We start from the raw sequence: 24,966 nt of genomic DNA, 5'->3' as shown, positions 1-24,966 counted from the left end.
GTTTGGTCATTATTTGATAGGAAGAATAGTGTAGTATACAGCGCTGCTCTGACCACCAAAATGACAGACCACGTGACAGACGCCATTATGTGTTTATTAAAGGGGTTTTGAATTGATGACACAGACAATGTCACACCACGTTTATTGGTCACATGGCCCGATCGCTCAGTACCAAGTAAATGAGTTGCAATGCAAAACCAAGCACAGCTGCTGCACAAATGTATGGTGCTGTGCTTGGCTAGTAGTCTAGGGGCTGCAGGGCTCGCAATGATGGTCTTCAAACACTGTGGGTGTCAGACCCCTGCCAATCTTTAATTAAGGACTTATTCTAATGAAAGCTCATCAATTAATAATTCTCAGAAAATCCTTTTAAGGCTAAGACCACACATATCAAACCGCAGCAAAAACACATTGCATTTTTTTTTTTTTTTTTTTACTGTAGTTTGCATTGTATTTTTTTCTGTGCGGTTTTACTTCCCTTACTAAAACACTTTGGTTTCTGCAGCCTTCGGGAGCCTTCACACAGAGTATACGCTCTGCTCATTCTGAACATAAAACTCGTTCAGAATGAGCACGTAAAAACCAGCTCCCATTGACTTGAATGAGTGCCGTCATACGCACATATCACATTGAAAGCAATAGGGAAAAAAGCCTCCCATTGATTTCATTGGGGAGTGCTCATATGCCGGCACCCATTCATGCCAATGGGATCTGGTTTTTATACGCTCATTCTGAACGACTGTTACGTTCAGAATGAGCGGAGCGTATACTCCGTGTGAAGGCTCCTGAAAACTGAATTACTACGATTTTCAAAAACCCAGCTTTTTTTTTCTGCAATGTGCGGACCAGATTATCCAGAATCTTATTAACTTTGCCAATACTGTAAAATAGTATTTTTTTTTTTCTGCTGTGTTTCGGGAATATGGGGTCTTAGCCTTAATAAAAATGTTTTGTAGTCCAAAATCAAGTTTTCATACCACATTTTAAGTCATCAGTATGTGATAAAGTGCCTTAATTTGCCTCTTACTAAAGATTGTCACTTCCTGTAGGTAGATTAACATTACAAGTCTGTGTGATAAATGATTAATATTAAGGCTTCATGAACACGACTGAGTGTGCAGGATGAGGGCGATACCTTCCCTCTCCCATTGATTCTAATTGGGGGGTTCCATTCTGTGTCAGTGTCACCGAGCAGGATAGGACCGGCCCTATAAACATTGGGACAGAACATCAGAAGCTCAGACGGCACAGTTGGTCATGTGCGTGGGGTCTGAAGGGGTTTGCCGTTTGATTATGTGGTTGCAGACCCTTGGACCCCCACTGATCCTGAGGATGACGTGGATGAGGCTGTGCTGCAGTTCCTTGCACAACCAGTAGGATGGAAGTGAAGGGAATAACAGTGAAGGAAACACAGCAGTCAGTCATTATTCTGATCTCTATATATCCAGGATCCGTGGAATTCCCAGAGCCTGGACCCCCACCACTGATTAAGTTATTGATAAGTCATCTCTTTATAAGATTGGAAAACTTCTTTAAAGAGGTATTCCAGGCAACGTATAGCGTTGGACTACTCTTAGGCTAATTTCACATCTGCGCCTGAGTCTCTGTTGGAGACTTCGCTGCAGAATCCACCTGAAATTGGTGGAGAGTAAAGTCCGGCACAGAGGACTTCAGTATGAAAATGGTGGACCCATTATAGTCTATGGGGTTCACTAGTGCTGTTTTAGCGGTCCGGTTCTCTGTTGTTCGGGTCATCTGGCAGATGTGAACCTAGCCTCAGATTAGGCCATTAATATTGGGTCAGTGGGGGTCTGATCACCCACACACCACTAACCTGTAATCCATGAAAGGTTAATTTATAGAATGAATGTGGATACAAAGTGCTGTGTGACGCTTGTCTTATGTGGACAGTGACTAAGAAATAATGGAAGAACAAAGTCAAGTAAAATACATATAAATGTATGCTGCTACTAATAATGTGCTCAGTGTGCATTTTTTTTTTGTCTTCTGAGGATTTATTGATGGTCTATTACCTGTCTGTTGAACATGTAGGTCGATGACTTCTGTATAGTCTCGTCTGTTTCTGCCTTCTGCAGATTTTATGTATCAGACAACATAGCAAGCTGCACGCTGCCTTTAACAGTCCAATAAGTTGGGTTTGTTGGGTATGTAATGTATGTCGCTTCTCCTATGTTCCCCTGTGCAATCCGCTAAACGAAGTGATGATCAAATTAAATCATATACATTTCGATTTGATGACAATCGTCCTTAGATAACTCGGTCAGGAGAACACTGGGCTGGAGACCAGGCTGTGTATTGGGCTATGAATGGCAGACAGCAGATTGCTATGTACTGTGATGCATAGGGTTTGCAGAAGGAAAATGGTGGAAAAGTTTTATTGAAACTCTGATTCAGAAATTTTTATTTTTAGACAAACAAGCATGCATTTCAGTGAAAAAAATCCCTGCATTACACAAGCTATACGATACTAATAAGTCATGTTTAATCCTTGTAAATAGTCTTACATTTCAGACAGTCCAAAAACTGCACATCCCTTCAGACCACGGAACAAATGTTACACTTTCCTCCAGTTATTAAATACATTCCGGGCTCTGCCATTGCTTTTGTAGATTTTTCAATAAAAACTTGAATTTTAAAATCTTTGAATTTGCCAAAGTGAAGTGCTGTAGGTTTCCAGCAGATGGCAGTATTGTACAGACCACTTTGAAGAGGTTTTCCTGATATTGATCTTCTAGAGCTCATGTCTGCTACCTGCGTCTTGTCGTGCCTGTCTGTGTTTCTGTCTGGTGGTGGTCACTCTCAATGCACAGCGGGTTTTTTATTAGCATCAGACGAGAGCAGCGTCCATAGCGCTTAGGTGAGGACACTATGGTCACCTCTATTCCTGCAGCAGAAGGTCCTATATGTTGCTGCCGCAGCAGTAGCGCAGCCCGCTGGTTGTATTTGTTTGTCCGTCCTGTATGGGGCGCATGTTTGCTGATTTTTATGCATTTATAGAACCCCTCCTCCAGTGACAGCTCCCTTAAAGCAATATTCCCCATATCACTTTCATGTCCCATTGAACCAGTTTCCATAACAAATTAATTTTTGCATCACCCACCAAAATACCACATTGCTATTACCTTATTGGCCCTCTAGTGCTGGCTGAGCCTGCTCAGTGTCTGTATAGCGGCTCACTTATCACTTCTTCTGATTCGCTATCCTCACTCTGTAGGGTGAACGTATATTTTTTTTCCCCAACGCTATTTGCCTGTAGTTGTTCCTTCTGCCATCAGCAAGATTCAGCTTTGTGACAGATAAGTATGCAGAGAATATTCCCTTGTTTGCGTGTAGGGTATCCTGCAGTAGTAATGGTGGTTATGGGGTCTGAGGGGGACAAGTCTCACTGAGCAGCTCTTACTTATTTTCCTGTATCTTGATGTTCAATGTTGCTGACATAATATTTCTTCCGGAAAATGCCTTTAAATGTATTACATCTATATTTCATAATATGTCAAAGAGGATTTGGAAGCGGACTTCCATCCAAAATTCCTCTTCCATTTCTTCCCTTCCAGTATCCCACATTGGAAATCGAAAGCAGAGGTTTGACTTTCCACTGCGGCCATCACCTACTGGTTAGGCTCATATGAAACACTGAAAACAACCAGGGAAGAATTTTCTGCTTATTTTGAAGCTGAAATCACCTCAAAAATAAGTGCACAATTTCCTAAGGGTATGTTCGCATAGCAGAATATGGCACCGATTTTTGAGGTGGATTTTGTTGCAACATTAGAGCCAAATTCCTCTATATATCTGTCTCCTATTGCATTGAATTTAAAGGGATTCTATCATTAAAATCGCATTTTTTTGTAGATCACATGTAGGAATAGCCTTAAGAAAGGCTATTCTTCTCCTACTTTTAGATGTCTTCTCCACGCCGCAGCTCAGTAGAAATCCCGATCTTCTTTGATATTCTTCTGCCCGAAGCCTAGAAGATTGAAACCCGGGATGGAAGACGACACAGGGAGAGGGTGTTCCAGAAGAAGATGGAGGCGGCGCTGGAGATTTCTCTTGGAGTACTGGGGATGCCTCTAGTGCTGTTTGCGCGCTGGCGACTGCCCCCAGTGCTGTGAGATAACCATTTGCATATAGACGAAAACCGGGATTTCTACTGAATGGCGGCGCAGAGAAGACATGTAAAGGTAGGAGAAGAATAGCCTTTCTTAAGGCTACTCCTATGTGTTAGTCAGAAAAAAAGGGTATCCAATGATAGGATCCCTTTAATGGGTGGCAGCGCTCAAAGCAGGACCCTGAAAAAATAAGCCTCCTACTCCATCTCCATTAGGGATCCTCATCAGGGATTGAAAGCCGGAGGGGCGGAAAGTGGAGAGGAATGTGAGGCTGCATTCATGGGTGCCAGCATCACTCCTAGTAAATCTGCCAGGCTGTGAATGGCCTCATCCTACTTTGTTGCTCCTTTTTAATAGTGTTGTAAATTTTTGGTAAAATCTGCACCAAGACCCTGTTAAATTCCCGGTGTCCTTTCTGTACAGTCTGCACTGTGCCTGCTCCTGACTTTGGGCCCCTTTGTGTACTGTTGCTGGGGCTCCCTGGAATCTCAGTATCCCTGCGAGGTACTTTAATGAGTGAATAAGAGGTTTAGCCGGGATTTTCTTGTGGATTTGGGGCCTGAGAGGCATTAGTGAAATAAATAAATATAAAGTCTCCTCCGTCTGTGCAGGTCGGCTGTGCTCCTCCTTTGCCTCTTGCCCGGAGCAGATGGGAAATGACAGCGTTTAAAGTGGATAGTTAAATCCTGCTGCAGCCGCTGCCGTCTCTTCCCTGCCCTTCACTCTGGCGTTGTGAATCCTCGCTATCCTTGTCCTGCAGGCGAAACACTCAGAAATTAGTAATAGATTGCAGATAAATACGATGACATCTCTTGCCGCTCGTAACTCTAAGCCAGCATCAATAGATAGCGCGTGTGCCCGGAGGTCTGCGGCGGCAGGGCCTGCACTTGATTTAGTAATGTCAGCACCGCATTTACAAGCTACATCTTTTGTTACAGCACATAAACTATTGAAATTGGATTGTCCTCTTTTTTTGATGCTTATCAAACATCCCTGTTGGGTATAGGATGGGAAATTGCAAAGTCCCTTGTACGTTCATGTAGAGCTATGGGCGGAAGAGATGAGGGAGCCGTGATAGAAAATAATAAAATGAATGTGTTATATCAATTCTAGTCCATTACATTGGTGCATATAGTGTATACGGTTCTTTATCATGCTGTATTGTAGATCTGCCATACACCTATGGATGAAACAATGCAAATCTGTAATATGGCTGAGTGTATATGGCAGGGGTATTTTAGTTTTAGTGAAGAGTCCACTTGCGTTCGCATTGTGCGCCTGGTATCCACCCGTTCATAATCAGTCTAAAAGAAAAAAAAATTGATACAAACAGTTAAACATACCATAATCCATCTTTTTTGACAAATCCATCAATGGGTATCCTTAAAATCAAACAACCAAAAAAACCTGTTCTTTTGTATTAGCTTTTCATAGATCCATTTTTTTCAATCTTCATTCTGAACATGTGCATGGAGGAATGAAAAGGGAAAAAAACAGATTGAAAAACAGACGGAATCCATTTGTGTTCCATAGACATCAATGTAAAAAACAAAACAAAAGTGAAAGTCTGATGGCTGGTTCACACCTGTGCCCGATATCCGCTTTGCAGGTTTGGACAGGAGACGGAAACCAGCAGTCAGTTTTCAAGCCCATTCACTTGAATGGGTTTGCAAAGTGTCCGACCGTGGCGAAACATTGTTGTTGTTTTTTTAACCAGACACAAAGTCGGACATGCAGGACTTTGTTTCCAGTTTAAAAAAACGGTTTCGGCGTGGAGAGGCAGAAGACGCTCACGGGCGGACACTGACTGCCGGTCTCCATCTCCTGTCCTGTTTCTCGGGCAGAAGGTTGAAAACCACAAAGTGGAGACCGGGCCCTGACTTTTGCCTCTGTGCAAAAGAGCGGATACACGGCATAATCCTCCAAACGCACCTCAGCGGATTGTTTTACAAAGCCATTGAAATCAATGGATAATCTTTTTTTTTAATTTTTTATTTTTTTTATTTTATGTAGATCGTGAGCCCCATATAGGGATCGCAATGTACATTTTTTTTCCTATCAGTATGTCTTTGTAGAATGGGAGGAAATCCACGCAAACACGGGGAGAACATACAAACTCCTTGCAGATGTTGTTCCTGGTGGGATTCGAACCCAGGACTCCAGTGCTAACCACTGAGCCACTGTGTTGCCCCAATCAGTTTTTATGATGATACGATAGATCACAGAAACTGGTTAGGTGCGGAGACACAAACACGGATGTAAATTCAGTCTTACCTAGGTCTGAGCCGGACCCTAAAGCTATACAGTTTTCATCAAGATTTAGTAACATTTATTACAGAGACTAGACCAGGCCCCAAAAATTAAAACCTCCGGGCCCTAAATGCATTCAGACACCAGACCCTAAAATTGAATGTGTTCCCCGATCCCAGTCCTTGAATTAGTCATACCCCTAATATTAATCCAGAGCCTGGTCATACCCATAAAATGAACCATACCTTTTAAAATTTGGGACCCCTAAAAATTAATCAGATTCCAGACCAGACCCCGTCAAATTTATATTGGATTAAAAGCGGCCATTTCAGCATCCATATCTAAAAAATAACTGACCCCATAACCAAACATTTGCCAATTGAAACCCCTTTTCTCTACCCATAGCCCATCATGTAGAAGTCCAGAAATGTCCGCACATTTTGGTTGATCAGGAAATTGTTGTTGGTTGGTTGTTGGTTCACATAATATGAGTCGGTGAAATCTTTAATGGTTGTCTTGTTCAAAAACAGGTCCTTCATCCGCCTCACCAGGCCAGACGCAGCCCTTTGACAAAATGGCACCGTTTGGTTACTATCTACAATGTTAGGACATGTGGATGCCATAAGAACAGTGTTTTTGCTGTTATTCCAAGGCTTCACTTTTAATCTTCCCGGTTAGGTATGTAGACCTTTGCGTCTCCACAGTTACAGACTACAAACAAACCCTCTGTAGTCTGATCCTCCCAAATAGCCGGTTTGTAAGAAGTAGAAGACAGGTGGGAGGATCAGACTACAGAGGGTGTGTTTGTAGTCTGTCACCATGGAGACACAAAAATTGCAACTGTGTGCACAAACGTCTCCGGGAGCCAAAGCCTATGTGTCCTATTGGTGGTGGCAGCAGCTTGCTTGGTCTTTGTATAGAGTAGATGATGTGCCGCCTTTCTGTAGCCCTCCATGGAGCAGGATATTTACCCTTGTTATCGGTGATAGGGTTGTCCAAGCACAATAGACACCACTTATAAATAGCACATGTTTGTTCCGCATATTTCTACAAAACCCCAGTTTTGTGGTTGTCCCTGTAATGTTGTCCCCGGTCATTCAGCCTGAGGAATTCAAGACTTGTAGAACAACACAGTTGCATAATAGAAACCACAGTCTCAAGGCCTCGGACATCTGAGAAGAAAATGTAGCAAAAAATGATGTAAAGTCTGAGCTCGGCTGAAAAGCGCTGGGAAATGTGTGACAATGAAAATCTATACGGAGAGGCATTTGGGGTGTGAGGATCGGTCTCAGGACTTCACATAGGCATCCTATTATTTCCTGCATGTACGGTCATGACTGACTCCTTCATCTTTTCTTCCATCTACTCCAAGTCTGAAAGAGAATAGATCTCTAACTTCAGTCAATGAGACTGTGAGGTTTCTTCTCTGGGGTCACTGGGGCAGATTTATTAATATTGTCTTAAATATAGACCGTACAAAACTAGACGGTGACTGCACCAGCAGGGCTCACATTAGGTGATGGGTGTGATGCACCATGCTGGACAGGTTAGACCCTTTACCTTACGCTACCTTGGCTAACTTATATTACACCAAGATTTTTCTCAAAGGTACTGGTCAATGCCTTTAGGGCATATGGATAATATAGATTGGGGTCTCCCATTTGAGACCCCTCACTATAAGCCAGAGTAGAGAATTGCTCGCTATTAGCCACCTATCTATTACATGGCCAACCATTTGTAGTATAATAATATGTATAATAGGAGCTGATCTGCAGTACCTGGTTTGGCCACTACACAGAAGACAGCGCTGTCTGCCTCCTGCTCCATTGTCTGTGTATCAGCTACTGAGAACAGATGATTGGTGGCGGTATTAGGTCAGGCCCCACCAATTCTACAGATAGCGCCTTAATATTTGTAGCCCTGTAAACCCCTTCAAGGACTGGGCCCCACGGGACATGCGAATCCCATCCCCACTTTGCGGCTTTGCAAATCGCAGCATGTCAATTATATCTACGGAAACGCAGGCGGCTTACCCGTAGATATAATGGGAAGAGAAAGTCCGCAGAGGAAAACTCCATGAACTTTCTCTTCAAAGCGCTGCGGAAAGAACTACAATGTGATCACGCATAAAGTAAGGGCTTATACATATCCAGCTGACTAAATCCATTATTGGCCTTTGCTTTAAAAAAAATAAAAAAAATTCAGCAAACAATGCAGCTTTTCCATGTTGCTTCAGCCTTTGAGTTTCCGAAAAACATCATATTCCCTATTCAATCTTTACTGTTAAGCTCTGTTCACATTTCCGTGCGGGTTTGTGTTCAGGGAGTCCACTTGGGGATCCCCCGAATGGAAACCTATCCGCATAAAAAAACGGTTATCTAAGGAAACCTGCGCATCCTATAGACCTGTAATGGGGGTCCGTTTAGTTTCCGCTCAGTTTCTGCACGAAAAATGCAGAGAGAAAAGTGCTGCTTGCAGGACCTTTCCCTCCACGTATTTCATGTGGATAAGAGAACGGAATGGCCCGAACGCAGATGTGAACCGGCCTAAGAAGAGTACAGCGCTAGGCCATGTTTGGCAGTCCCATACAGTGAAATGGAGCAGCGGCGCACTTCTATTTAGGGAGCCCTGTTCTTGTAGTTGATGGGTGTCCCAGTGGGTAGACCTCCACCAATAAAGACAGTCTTAATGGAAAAACTTCTTTATAGGCTAAGGCTTTTTTTTCGTTCCAGATTTAGCTGCGGTTTTTGGAACCAAACTTATAAGTGGCTACAAAAGGAACGGGAAATATATAAGAAGTTCTTATACTTCTACCTTCTACTCAATCCACTCCTGGCTTTGGATCAAAAAACTGCAGCAAAATCTGCAAGAAAAAAAAAAAGCGGCTTTTCCCCAACGTGCGAGTTAGTCTTAGGCTAAGAAAACACACGTTGCAAGTTCGCAGTGAGTTAATTATGATGGAGGTAACACCCCTGTGAAGTATAGTACAGGCATAGTGAATGGGATTTCTACATCCAGCAGAGACTTTCTTGTGCTGCAGGTTTTTCAGCACGCAGCATGTCAATTACTGCTGCGGGTTCGGCTGTGGGTTTTTACCTTTGCAACCTAAAGTTTTAGTCCTGGGCTGGCTGCATGGGAAACCTTTAGGAAAATACAGCTGATACAGAGGAATTATCACTTTTTTTTTTTCTGTCCCTTTTGAAGGGGTATTCCCAACTAGCCTATTCACCAACCTGTATGCTGTGTGCTCTGTTCACTTCCTGGTTTTCTCGGTATATCGGTGGGAGGGGTTTCACTTGCTGTCACAGGCAAAGCTCTGCTATCTCTCTTCATAGCAGAACATGTTTGCAGTCATTAATAAGGGATGGTTGTAAATAAATTAGCACAGTATCACTGGAAGATGCACAATATGAAGCTGATGTAGCAGAGCTGGATTTGATAGGTGATGAGAATCCCAAGTTTACATGCTACAGGAACAAGAGTCAGCTTGCAATAAACTCAGTTTTAGGTCTGTGTTTACATACAGAGGTAACGGACTCCCTATCTCAGCCCTTATCAGCAAAATTCAATTATCCGACCTGATAACTGGAAGTGCTGGAGATAAACAGCTCAGAAATACAAGCTGCTCCGAAAACTCTGCTCCCCCTCCCTCCTGAGAGCAGGGAGCTACGTCACATGTCCTGGACCGAGAGATAAGATCATCCCCAGGTCCGTGGTTATGGAAACACAGTGTAAACAATGAAGTGAATAATCTCCGATAGTAGCCAAGCAAAGCAGTTTTTCTGAAGCAATGCATTTAGGAAAAGTCTTAAATCCACATAAGCTAGCAGTATAGATAGAATCCTTGAGATGGGACAACCCCTTTAAGGCACCATCCTTATGAATGTTCTTTGGTCGGTCACCTGCCCAAAGGTTTGAATGCACGGAAAGGGGCAAGCAGACCCATGGTAATAACGGCAAGAGTCTAGCCATCGATTCCCCACGTCGCGGTCATAAAGCAAGACACCAGGACACTTAAATGTTTGTTTTTATCCCTCCACCAGCTCGGCTGGTCACAGCCGACCATTTCTGCTTCAACAAAACCTACACATCTGAAATAAACATGCCCATTCCGGGCCCATTTTCCACATGGACCTTGAAAATGAAGCCTCCGATCTGTTGCCTTTAATAGCGCCGGATGGTTAATGCCTCCATTTTTAGTCAAGTACTTTGTAATGTACACAAATGGCCCAGCTGCAGCCCAGGACATATAGCGCCATTACCTGACAGTGCGTATAGTACCGTACAGAAGGTACAGCGCCTCCCGATAGCCGTGCAGGGGGCAGGGCCGCCTTGTATTTACAGCACGCTAATAGCAGCAGGAGATAAATGCGACACGCTTATTTTATTATTAGGAAATTCAGATTTGGTAAAACAATTGGAAAATGGTATTTTTTTTTCTCCCCTTCTTTGCAAGTAGTAAAATTTATTTTTTCCATAAAAAGCCTCATTTGTTTTTATAGTAATTTGATGACACATCTGCTTGCTTTATTCAGCTGAAAAAAGGGGAACGTTACTTCTTGGTGTTTTGTGAAATTGCTTGGTTAAATTATTTTCTAAATCGTTCAACTTTTAACAAATGACATTTGATACCAACACGGGAAAGTCATTTGGGCTAATTAAGTAGATCCTTCTATAAACCATCGCAACATTAAGATGACAAACTCTTCATTCCGCATTATTTTAATTGGGACAATTATTGTAATTTTGATGCAATTATGTGTTGAGTTAAAAGCTTTTGTCTAAATCATTTGAGGGATTTTTTATTTTTTTTTGTTTCATACGAGATAAGCGTTATGTAAAAACGGAGGTTATTGCATGTTTTTTCCAACCCCACCATTAAAGACCAATATTACGAAATAATAGCCCAGATATGGATTCCCTTGCCCTGTTCTTCAGTGATTGTATCAAGTGGAGTCTTATATAATATATATCTGCTTATGGATAACTTAAAGGGATCCTATAATTGGAATCCTTTTTTTCCCTCAAAGACTAACAAAGGTTATTCTTCTCCTACCTTAAGATGTCTTCTCCGCGCCGCTGTTCGATAGAAATCCAGGTTTTCTTCGGTATGCAAATGAGTTCTCTCGCAGCACTGGGGGCGTCCCCAATGCTGCGAGAGAAATCTCCAGCGACGCCTCCATCTTCTTCAGGAACGCCCTCTCCCTGTGTCTTCTTCCGTCCTGGGTTTCAATCTTCTAGGCCTCAGGCAGAGCCGACTGCGCATGACCGGCGCACAAGAAAATGTCCACTTACACCAGCTTACTGTGTAAGCGCCATTTTCTTGTGGCTCGAGCATGCGCAGTCGACTCTGCCCGAGGCCTAGAAGATTGAAAGCCAAGACGGAAGAAGACACAGGGAGAGGGCGTTCCTGAAGAAGATGGAGGCAGCGCTGGAGATTTCTCTCGCAGCATTGGGGATGCTCCCAGTGCTGTTTGAGCACTCAGGACTGCCCCCAATGCTTTGAGAGAACTCAATTGCATACTGAAGAAAACCCGGATTTCTACCAAACGGCAGGTTGTAGAAGACATCTAAACGTAGGAGAAGAATAGCCTTTCTTAAGGCTATTCCTACGTGTTAGCGAGAAAAAAAATGCACTTTTAATGATAGGATCACTTTAACATTGTTAATTTTGGTGTCGATTCCACCTCAAAATTGGTTCCTAACTCTGCTCCCCGAATCTGCTCCTATTGATTACCAAGCATCCCCGGATCTTCCCTGGGGCAGAACCCACGGCCTGAGACAGTTTGCTTCATCTGAAGCTTTAGCATTCAGCCATAATGGAATGTCAGAGAGATGAATTTGAGACTTCCACCTACGTGAACATACCCTTATATTCGTCATTACCAAATGCATAAATGGTTAGATACTTGGATATTTATTGGTAATATTAAATTGTAAAATCAACGGAAAAAATAATTGAAAATCAGGTCTACTCCATCATTTGTTTTGTGGGTGATTTTACTGTAGGGGTCCTTTCATCATAGCGTTCACTCTCAATAGGAGCAAAAGAATAGAAGTAATGGATCTTTAAAATGATGGACACCAATGGATACCTAAAGGGGTTCATTGGGCTGATATATAGGTGCAAGCCCAATTACAGGTCTCAGCGGCCTCGGATGTCATTCAGTCCTGGAGCGTAGGGGAGATGAGTAGCACGATTTATGTTTACTCACCTCCCATGGGCCTCTGCTTATAATACTCTGGGGTCTGTAGGGGATTGTAGGGTTACAGGTTGGACTTGATGGACTGATGTCTTCATCCAACCTCATCTACTATGTAACTATGTCTAAAGAGACTCCACAGAATTATAATGGCTGTTCCAGTTCTGATGTGTTCAGTGCAAACGAAACCATAGGGCAGAAGTATTCGGGAGATGCATCTCATGAGGTTTGCCCAACAAATACCTCTAGTGCTGTGGCCCAAAACATGAGGGTCTACTGGAGGTGGGAGTGTTATGTAAGAAAGGGAGTGGCCTAAAATCGTTCCTTAGTCGTAATCGAGGTAAAATGCCCAATTAATCGAGTTTTTGATTTAGGTCATATTCGCCCAGCCCTACTGCGGATACAAACATACATTGGGTGGAGTGTTAATTTTTAGGGTGCTATACTTCTGTTGTTTTTTTTAAATTATTTCTTTATATTTGATTTATTTTTTTTTGTTTTGTATTAGAACAGTTTTTATAGGCAAGTCTCATTTTTTTAATCTCCATTGACTACAGTGAAAATGCGCCCTTCATTTAAGCATGTGGCAGGGGTAAGCATGCAGGCCTTTAGACCCTGTAGGTCTGCTGATGGTCAGACCAATGCTAAGTTCACACTAGCTTTCAGGTTTCCAGAAACCCTATCCACTTAAAAAGTAATTATCCGCAAACCCTATAAACTATAATTGGGTCCGCTGGATTTCCGCCTGGTTTCAGGACTTTTCTCTCTGCCTATTGTTAGCGGAATGGGGGACGGACTCCCTGAGTGCTAATATGAACCTAGTGTAAGTAGATGGTGGTTGTGCCCACTTATGGGTATTGAGCATGTGATGCAAACTCTCCATTAAGAGGGTTCCCATGTTGCCCCTTCCCATCTATGAAATGTTTCTCTAAACCCTTCCTGAAACTAGAAGAGCCTTCTATTAGATATGAACCTGCTCAATGCTGCACATTAGGGACATCGGCCTTGGTGACACGATGGGTGACCCCATAGGTGACCTTTCTGGAAGCCTTTAGGACATTTCACAGAAAAAGGAACTAAATTCATATTTAGCACAGATTAACATAGGCGCAGATCCTGAGACATTAAGAATAGGATTGAGCCCTATTTTCTTGAGCCGGCCCGTTTTGCCCCTTCCCCTTAAGACTCTTGCCTGCCACCATTAACCAGTTATTGAAACCAGTAACCGCGTGGCTTGTGCGTTCAGTTTGACCCCCTCTGCTATGGTCTCATAAGGTAGGTGATGGTTCCCGTTGGCATGCTGTGTTATTCTCTATGGTCGCGAGCCAGAGTCCTGACTCCAGGACACGGTCACTTCCATTTGGCTCCTGAGCCGGAGCAGATGGGCGTTTTATTCAGCATATGTTACCGAATTAATGTTGTTTACCCTAAAACTAGTTGTACATTCTTTACTACTTGTAAAATATTCAAGATTATTTTCCTCTCTCTTATGCAGAGGCCATCCATATAGTCTGTAGACCACTAACAATAAACCTTTTTTGTTGTTCCTTTTTGCTTATTACATTGGTTTACATGGGATTCAGTAACTTTTTTTTAAATTATTCTCATACTTTTGCTCTCAGAAATACATGTTCAGACTTGTGTATGTATCAGACAATCTCCTTACGATACTTTTAGTGACAGACCAGGTAAAGTTCCTGCAACACATTTCCAATCCAATCCCAAGTACTTCATTTTTTTTCCAAACTGCAGTGGAAGGAGGAAGTAAAAATTGATGTCCCATCTCTAGGAACTTACTACTTATTGGTGACACTTGAAAGTTTTCTTCCCTCTGGAGGAGAGCTAATTTGCATACTGCTTTTTACCAGGGACCATTTCCTATAAGACCGCCTATACCATCTGGAGCTACACATGTACCACCAGTACTTTCCCAGAAATGCTTTTAGGATAAGTTCACACGGATTTTGCTGAAAATTTGAGGGCGGATTGTTCCTCCTAATATGTGGCAGATAGCGCCCAGATTCTATTTCCCATAGTTTACTGTGGGAATCGGAGATCGCAGCAGGACACTGAAAAAAATTTGCACCCTGTTCGATCTTGCCATGGATTCCGCGGCTCGAGACTCGCTGATGGTAAGGCCCATTGATCTAGGCCTGATCAGTAGCAGAAAGCCGCGACGGAAGGCTGATACCTTGCATCATAATTTTTTTTTTCTTTTTTTCTGCTGCGGATTTTGCAATGTTGGGCATTAGCCTAAAGGGGTTTTCTGAGACTTACATAATGATGACAGATCCTTAGGAAAGGTCATCAATGTGTGATTTGTGAGGTTGGACCCCCAGGATCCCCACAGATCACCTGGAAGAAGAGGCCACAGTTGGGTGAGCACTGCAGCCTCGACACTGAATAAGGCACAATGTCATTCATTGTGCAGGGGTTGTACTTGTGTACTTGGTGTGGTTGTGTTGTAGCTCTACCCTATTCACTTGAATGGGATTGAGCAGCTGCAGGACCTTATGACTGATCAACATGACTTCAACGGCACAGGGAAGAAGCCAGGTCTCTTTAATGGCTGATCTGTGGGGATCCCAGGTCTTGGACCCTCATTAGTCACATATTGATGATTTTTCTTGATTCTACCATTAAAATCACATTTTTTTTCTCAATCACAAGTAGGAATAGCCTTAAGAAAGGCTATTCTTCCTCTACCTTTAGATGTCTTCGCCGACGTTCGGTAAAAATCTTGGTTTTCGTCTGTAGGCAAATGAGTTCTCTTGCAGCAATGGGGGCGTCCCCAATGCTGCGAGAGAACTCTCTCCAACACCGCCTCCATCTTCTTCAGGAATGGCCTCTTCACGCGTCTTCTTCTGGAGCTGGATTCAAACTTCTAGGCCGGGAGCATGCGCAGTCTGCTCTACTCGAGGCCTAGAAGTTTGACCCCCAACTCTCGAAGAAGACGCCATTCCTGAAGAAGATGGAGGCGGCATTGGAGAGAGTTCTCTCGCAGCATTGGGGATGCCCCCAGTGCTGTTTGAACGCTGGGGCCCGCCCCCAGTGCTGCGAGAGAACTCATTTGCATACAGACGAAAACTGGGATTTCTACCGAACGGCAGCGCGGAGAAGACCTCTAAAGATAGGAGAAGAATAGCCTACGTGTAATTGAGAAAAAAATGTGTTTTTAATGATGGAATCCATTTAAATTTATTTAAAACTCTGAAAATTTGTATTGTGTGATAAAGGGCTTATTGGGGATAAATATGTGTTCGGTATATAGTGACCGAGTACCTTCACCTGGCCTCTGGCGATTATACAGAGACTGGCGCCAACGTCTTCCGGCTTCATGCTGTGTATAACACTAGTGTCACAAATGTGCCCTTAGCATCTAGCTGATCCATATGTGGGCCTGTACAGCCGATCCATATGTGGGCCAGTTGATCAGAAATTTCTGGCCTATCCTAAGGAATGGCTATAAAGCAATACATCCTGGACACTGCCTTTTAGGTGTTGGTAATATTCTATTTCCCATAATTTACTGTCCCTTTAAGCGTCACAGAGGTGGCCGCTCTCCGGTTACGGGTAACAAGCCTCGACTATCGCGCTGCGTACAATTTTCCAATCAGCCATGAGAGCGAGCCGACTTTCTAAGAGTCGTATATGACCCTTCAATTTCTGTAAATGTTAACTCTGCAGAAAACACACTTGTGGGTCATACTTAGCCTTAATAAGGGTTACATTCTCTTCTCAGGCTAAAAATGTAAATGTTCTGCCAATTTGTGCATTGCTAAAAAGAGGCCTTCTTTCCCTCAAGCTGGCTGAAGTATCTGTGGTGTTTTCTGCACAGAAAGCTTTTCAGGGCCCCTTAGCCTAATAGTCTTTAGCATTTCGACAGCTGCTGAGCCCTTTCACTGCGGCCTTTGTATCAGTAGAAATGCATCGAGTGGCAATCATTTTTGTCTAGATGACTCTATTTATCAAAATATAGCTTTCCTTTGTTGGCCCTTATTGAGATGAAACATGAATTCTTTCGAATTCTCCATCCCAGGCATATGATGGCATTCTCCCTCTTCCTGTTTCTCATGCTAAATTATACACCAACAACAAACACTCCTTGTACGCCGTCCCGAGCCGGGGACAAACTTCATGGCAAACTCAAGTGTGGCCACTGAACAGCGCTACAGTATGCTGCTGGTATTGTGCGTGTGGGAGGGTTCGGATACTGAGCGATGCGGAGAAGAGCTGGGCGGGTGGGGAACCATATTGTGGAATTGGTAGAAAAAAAAATTTCTTTGGGATTTCTGCTCCTAACAACGACTACTATAATTGTCATTGGACTGTTATTGCTATTGGGACAGTCAGGGTGTTTGAGAGAGGGGAGGGGGGAGGTGATGAAGTGCATTAGATCCAGTACACAGCTACATGTAGTATTTTATAATGCATCAGATGTTCTAAGAAAAATAAAAATGAAAGTTTAAATGGATTCTATCATTGGATACCCCTTTATTCTGACTAACACATAGGAATAGCCTTAAAGAGATTCTACCATTAAAATCTAATTTCTTGTACCTAACATGTAGGAATAGCCTTCAGAAAGGCTATTCTTCTCCTGCCTTTAGATGTCTTCTTCGCGCTGCTGTTCCGTAGAAATCCTGGTTTTCACCAGTATGCAAATGAGTTCTCTTGCAGCACTGGGGGCGGACCCCAGCACTCAAACAGCACTAGGGGCATCCCCAATGCTGCGAGAGAACTCTCCAGCGACACTTCCATCTTCCTCAGGAACGGGTCTTCTTCCGGCGGTGGCTTCAAACTTCTAGGCTTCGGTCCTAGGGCTAAGCTGACTGCGTATGCCCGCCGGCCACAAGAAAATGGCCGCTTACACAGTATTGTAAGCGTCCACTTTCTTGTGGCTGGCAGGCATGCGCAGTCAGCTGCCCGAGGCCTAGAAGATTGAAGCCACCGCCGGAAGAAGACGCAGAGAAGACCTGTTCCTGAAGAAGATGGAGGCGTCACTGGAGAGTTCTCTCGCAGCATTGGGGATGCCCCTAATGCTGTTTGAGCGCTGGGGTCCACCCCCAGTGCTGCGAGAGATCTCATTTGTATACCGAAGAAAACCCGGATTTCTACCGAACGGCGGTGCAGAGAAGACATCTAAATTGTAGGAGAAGAATAGCCTTTCTTAAGGCTATTCCTATGTGTTAATCAGGAAAAAAGGGGATCAAATGATAGGATCCCTATAAATAATTTATATAATTATACACACACTCGTGAGACGTACTGTGTAGGGAGGGGGAGGAGATAAGTTGTGACAGGTTGTATTAGTAGAGGTTGATTTAATGGCTGTTATCAATTGGTGTTAGCTTCGATTATAACCCTATCTGTGATGTAAATTAGGTGACTATTGCAAAAAAAATAAACCTCTACAGAATTGGCAAGTGTTAGTCTATCATTCTGAGGGCCCACTATACAACTACACTGCTTTGATCTAGGGCCATCTTAGCGCTGTCAGCCAGGGATATGTGCTCAGACAGCAGAAAGATGCTACAGGATAATTGGTATTTGGGGCCCATGAATCCTATCTATATCTATCTATCTATCTATCTATCTATCTATCTATCTATCGCCTATCTATCTATCTATCTATCTATCTATCTATCTATCTATCTATCTATCTGTCTATCTATCCAACCATCTATCCATCTGTCTGTTATCACTTCTATCCCAAGTACACACCTAAGTTTCCACAATAAGCCATCGGGGTCATGCATTGTTCACACCTTGTCCTCGGTATAATTGGTGATAAACTTCCATTGGAAATCCCCATGCTTGCCCTTATTGTATTGGCTCTCTTTGTACTCCGCTCTGTTATTTCAGCTTTACTATAATTGGGACATTTGGCTGGCGGTGATATCTGATCAGGAGATCCCCTGAATTTCTCTCCACCCAGTATACTGCTCCATTGTGCATTTTGTGGTTTCCACCGTGTCATGTAACCTGTGTTGTATGAACACAGAAGGTCACCGGTAATAACGCTGTATGTATCGTTCACAGGAGAGGCCATTTCAGTTTTAGGTTTATTTTTGTCAGGTAGCTGAGTTTTCGCACGTAGTAAGATAAGTGAATGGACTGTATTGTTCATGTCACCTGCTCCTAGTGCTGGCAGCGGATACATTGGCAGGTTGGAGATGCGTATCCTTACCTCAAAGCAAAACCACCTCCCGTTCTCCTGTGAGACATCCTCCTTTATTCCTGCCCTCCTCGTACTTTATTAGACAGTACCAAGTGTCGCTCTTCAACCATTACAGTGTCAGGTGTGATCCTGGTCAGCATTTGTACTTACCGGACTTAATTTCGGAAGGCTGCCAGCCAAGTTGTATATGCACCTGAGGAAGGGCAAGTAGCCCGAAACGCGTCGTGCTTGTGTATTAGTAATAAAAATCTTGAAGACTATCAGGTTGACTGCTGTTTTGTGCGCACTCATCCCCGTATCTCCACACCCGATTGGTCCCAGACCTCGAGGGACGATTTTCGATACTAAGGAAAGGTCATCTCTAGGGAAGTCCTTGAAAATCTCAATAAATCTCCTACCATTCCGCCGTTCGCTGGCATCACTTGCACACCATAAATACTAGCATTACCGCCGCTGAAGCCAACGATTCTGCTGCAGCACTCTTATCCTGGTATTGGCATGTCAATACCCTATAGAAGTAAGCCACAATCAGAGGAGACCACTAGAGCATAGGGGACTGTGTAGGTGGGTAATATTTGTTGTCATAGGTATAGAAAGGGTTTGCTTATCTAAATGGTCATTTATTACATAAACCAAAATCCTATTTCCAAGGTACTTGAAATACCGTATATACTCAAGTATAAGCCGAAGCCCCTAATTTTACCACAAAAAACTGGGAAAACGTATTGACTCGAGTATAAGCCGAGGGGGGAAATGCAGCAGCTGCTGGAAAATTTCAAAAATTAAAATGGCCGGAGTTTTTGGGTGCAGTAGTTGCTGGGGAAGGGGAGGGGGTGTTTTGGTTGTCTGTCTGCCCCTTCCCTGAGCTTGAGGACTTCTTTTTTTTTTTTTTTTGTTTTGTTTTTTTGTTTGTTCCCCCCCCACATGGAATTCAGTCTGGCTGAATATAGGGGATCTGCAGTGCTCCTATTAACCCCTTCCCGATGGAACAGGAGCACTGCAGATAGCCTATATTCAGTGGACCGGGCACTGTCAGACACAGGGATACCTAATGTGTATGTGTTTCGCAGTAATTTTCTACTTTTATATGTATTCTAGGGAGAGGAGGGATTTAGAACTTTTATTTTTTAATTTTTTTTTAAAGCTTCTTTTTTCCCCCACTATTTTATGGTAGATTCTATACATTGATTATACATTAATATTGCGGCTGGTCATAGACCCCCCCCCCCCCTCCTCCTAAAAATAAATAAATAAAATAATTTTTTTTTGCTGACTTGAGTATAAGTCGAGGGGGGGCTTTTTCAGCACAAAAACTGTGCTGAAAAATTTGTCTTATACTCGAGTATATACGGTATCCAGAAACTTCTTAGACTGTGTTCACACTGCTGTCAGAGTCTTCTTACGGAGCCTCCATCTGCACTCGTGGTAGTTTTCACAGGAACAGTAGAACAGTATGTTTTGCTATTCTTCCATCCAAAACAACCAAAACCATGATAAACCCACAGATCTTATTATAAGTACGTAGAGTACGTCTGTGTCTGATGGATTAGGCGTTGTGCTGTGGTTGTCCCACTCCCTCTAATGTTATTTATATAGCAACAACATATTCCACACAACTTTACAAATCAAAGCGTATGTGAGCAGACAAAGTGATAAAGTACTTTAACATAAGGAATGAGGAATGAGAAAAGCCTGCCTAAAAAGATGTGTTTCTGGGATACGTTTGAAGCTGCAGAAGTTTGGTATTAAACAACTGATTTTCCAAGGTAGAGTATTCCAGAAAATTGTTGCAGCTTGAGATAAGTCCTGAAAATGTGAGTTTAGATAACAGAGGATATAAGTCTAAGGTCAGTGGCTGAATGGGTAGGGTATTAGACAGTGATGTGGGAGGATATGTAGGGAGCATAATGGAGGGATTTGTGGGTAAGGGAGAACATTTTATATTGTATTCTGCTGTAGATGGGCAACCAATGCAGGGACACAAGGTAAATGCATCTTTTTAGAGCTTCAATAGAACGTGTCATAAAGCTTGCAGTGTACATGCATGGTTGTAGGAGCACCAGGATGAGTTTACCATACTCCCTTGGCCAGCAAATTCCCCAGACTTGAACCCAATCGAGAATCTGTGGGACCACCTCGATCGGGTTGTTCACGCCATGGATGCTCAACCGCGCAACCTAGCACAGCTGGCCACGGCACTGGAGTCGGCATGGCTCAACATCCCAGTGACATCATCCCAACATCCCCTCTCCTCCTGCACGTCTCACAGCGGCCTGCTCTGCCAAAGGTGGTTATTCTGGATTTTGACAGGGGGTCACATTAATGTGACTAGATTGTGTATAATTTTAAGGACATTAGTGAATCAGAATGACCATGTCATTAAGACCACAGATGGAAATGGAGATGTTAGGGTTAGGTCTATTAGTAGATGGAGGGAACACGAGAAGTTCAGCTTTTGAAAGGCTTAGTTTCAGATGGAGAGAAGACTTGAAGTTGGAGACAGCAGAGAGACAGTCACGGGTGTCCTGTATTAGTACATGGACTGTGGTATATTATGGGATGTCATCAGCCTAAAGATGGTACTGAAAGTCATATCTGCCAATGGGTTTGTGTAATAGGGGATGTCTAGTGAAAGAACAGAAGAGGAACTAACCAGAACCCAACATTGTCTATGGACAATAGTGTTACCTTGTAAAAGGGATCTACTTGTCTCCCAACCCTTCAATGCTTCCATATACTTTTTGGGTTGTGTGCCATGATAATACCATGTTGCCAGCTTACCATTCCATGGTTCATACTCTTTATTATTATTATTTTGGACATCATACAATTGTTATTGTTGGGATCCTGACTCCTTGGTTTATTCACTGGCGACAAAGGTCTGACATGTTAGCTAAGCTGGTGCTTTAAGGGAGTAATTAAAAGCGCATGTTCCAGTAGTCAGAAGATGATGCCAAATCTGTCCTTTAAAAGAGAGCAAGTGAATGGGATTCTCCTGGTGAAAGGCTGTGAATTATTCCACACTCCCTTATGACTCACACATAATGTTTATGGCAGATGGCAGGCAGCACTTTTATGGTCGGACATGAAAGTAGTTCATCGATGCTGCAGAACGTTTCAGTTTGGGAACTTTTAAACCAAACCATTTCCGTTTTTAAGTCATTAGTGAAATTTCCTTTTCAATGTCTGAAATTTCTAATACTTACTTTGGAGTGTAATACGGTCGTACCCAACCCTCTGCATGATAATAGGCTTGGTTAGATGCCATTTTTGGTTCCAGATATTGGTTTAAGGCAAATTATAACTTTAGTTAGCTGTCAACTGTACATCTGCCCAAAGGCTTCTCCCCCCCCTCCTCCTATATACACACGTGTACCTGGTTGGCGAGAATACATGTGTTCTCAATAGTGAAGCAAGTAAGCCATCGCCAAAGGTTATTTTGCTTGACCAGAAAGTACCTACAATGCTGAATGCCCAATCCTTTTTCTTTTCCTGACCTCTCTTTTCGAGAAAGTCTGCCACTACCCTACACATTAGATGGTCAAATGGTCCATTTGACATTCATCTAATGTATATGACCACCTTTATTTTCCAGCTAGTCCTAGCTGCTTGGATCCATTGGTTGAGTGATGGGAAGATCTGGTCATTTGCTTTGATGGACATGTTAGTAGAGATCCCAATATTCACCCTTTTTGACAATCGCTTTACAACATGTCACCTTACCCAGAAGAATGTTTTTGAGAGAATATTAACCCGAGAATGATATTAGTTTTTATCCCGTGTAGTCTGAAAAATTGGTCACAATTGGGACACCAAAGGGTGGAACGTGTCTGTTTTACCTTGAGAAGAAGTGTAGGAATAGTCTAGTCATTGGCTTGACAAAAGGAGTTCCATATATCTGTTTCTAGCATGACCTACCAGTGTTTTGGGAGGTAGGGGGTTTGCCCTCACTATGTCTAAGGTGTAGGTGTTGAGACATGACTTGATATTGGGCTTGAAGAGATGCATCTACCTGTTGAGTATACATTTGTCAAGACAATTGTCCAATGTCCATGTCAATTAGAACATCATGGACTCATTCATGATACTCGATGGTCATTGAATGTTATGTTTCTCTTCACCTAGTGTCAGATTGGGTGGTATGCCTGGATAGCCCCTTTAATATTGCCGATAGGACTCAGGATAGGCATAGCTCATGTAATCATTGAGACTTTATGTAATGGGACCTTGAATGCTGGCATGTTCCTCAAGATTTCTTGAAAGAGGTTTTTTATTTGTTTCTGTCCACATAGACATCTAAATCTGTCATCTTTTCTGCTTTTCCACTGAATGCAGAATAGGTTTCGCAGAGCTCTCAACATTTTTTTGTTTTGACTCGATTTTGTTTTTGCAACTCAATGTGCGAGTCTTCCATCTATCGCCGCCAATTGTGGAAACTTAGAATTCAGTCCACAATCTGCTCATTAATTCCTCGTGGCTCCAGATACTGATCTCTTCGTGCTTTGAGGCATGACTCTGGCATTGCGCTCTTCTTGCTGTCTTTGATTATCTATGAAAGCATTCCCACTCTGCAAATATTTTTCTTAATATATTCCAGTTCTGTCCTCCGATAGATTTCAGCAGCGTCTTTCCCCGAAGAAAATAAAATCGGGTTAATATTCATTTCTCTCCATAATGGCTGGCTACTCGGTGAACTCGATAATATCTTGTTAAGCAGACGCTAGTGAGCCCAAAATAAATAATGCTCTACTAACTTAGTCTTCTGTGATTTTCCTATCCATACTATACCACTACTAAACCATGGTTAAAGCTCAAGAGCAATTGCGTTCCACTTTCGTACCCTTCTCCACTATGTATAATCTAGAACTAACATTTCCATTATTACTCTACCATTAATGTACCAAGTATCCAAGAAAACATGGCGGCCCAGTCTGCCACTAGATCTAAGCATTGGAAATTTGTTGATGTCTCTGCTGCCTAACGATAGTATTTGGCATCAAGGATGTTGGTCCAAAACATGGAAGAGGTGTTATAGTCTTTCCATTATACCTTTTCTCCATGTAGGTTTCTATTATGGCCTTTAAGAGAACCCATCGGAGCTATTTTTGACACAAAAACCATCACTGGTCCTTATTTTTAAGTTCAAAGAAACAAGAAGGTAAACCGATTAATATTTATTTGGCTCCTGTACTCGTGACGTCTGCTCAGTTCTTCACTAAAGCAGGTGTAGTACACTTTGGCTTCAGTGCGCATGAGCTTGGACCTTAAACGCGTATGGTGTAAAGCCAAGGTATAACCTCCTAACTGAAGAGCTGCGTAAACACCAGAGGGGTGGTCATGGTAAGTGTTAGGATCATGCTCTTTGGGACATCAAGCCTCTGGTCCATAAGGACCTATGTGGATGGTTTAGTGACCCAAATAGGCTGACCGGTTCCCTTTAAAGTGTCCCTATATTGTTGTTCTCCCGTGTGACCCTCAGATAAGGCATGGAGAGACTCAGCTGTATGCTACAGCCATGCCTGGTGAGTATTGTGCACAGGTTTATAATAAATCGGACCCATACGTGGAACTCACTGAGTAAAGGTAACTGTAGCGTGTGGTCTGTCCAGATTGAGAAACATTGGAGGAACACGTTAAGGATGTTGCCATTGTAGTATCTGAGTCTCCATGATATAGTAGTCGGGCTTGAGACCTACATCCTGCTATTGGTTCCCAGTTGGTGCATAATGTGATTTCCCTATCTATAAATGAGGCTGGGTGGAGTAAAAAAAGGGGACACCAGAAGGATATGCCGGAAAGTACCAATGTGGAGAGGCCCCGCTGGTGTAGTTACCCCTTACGTATAGGACTTCGACTGTTGGGTGCGTAACTGTTTATATTGAACTTCCTTTATGGGGATGGCCAAAAACTGACAACCATCATTGTTGTAAGTCTATATTACGGTATAATAAAATTCTGGTTATTTTTCAATAATTAAAACGACTCTTCTATTTAGACAGGCAGACATCTGAAAGGGTTTTTCCACATTTAGAAAGTGGTGGCTTATGGTTGGGATATACCATCCTGTTCTCAATGGGGTTGTTCTGCAGTTCCATTGCTTTGAAAGGATAAACTTGAAAGGGGAGTTGTAGACCAGTCATTCGGACCATCCTACCAATATTCATGGTGCAAATGGCTCAAAATTCAGCCCAAATAGTAAATA

At 42.9% G+C, this 24,966-nt stretch overlaps 1 protein-coding gene across 3 annotated transcripts in view; it reads left to right on the top strand.

Annotated features, from left to right (window-relative positions):
- Positions 1-24,966, top strand: part of KIDINS220 (kinase D interacting substrate 220) — a 100,384-nt gene that overhangs the window by 42,792 nt on the left and 32,626 nt on the right. The window lies entirely within an intron of this gene.

The sequence above is a fragment of the Leptodactylus fuscus genome, chromosome 3 (genome assembly GCF_031893055.1).
Source record: "Leptodactylus fuscus isolate aLepFus1 chromosome 3, aLepFus1.hap2, whole genome shotgun sequence".
Taxonomy (NCBI): domain Eukaryota; kingdom Metazoa; phylum Chordata; class Amphibia; order Anura; family Leptodactylidae; genus Leptodactylus; species Leptodactylus fuscus.
The sequence above is the reverse complement of the archived record's forward strand: the minus strand, read 5'-3'. Positions and strand labels throughout refer to the sequence as shown.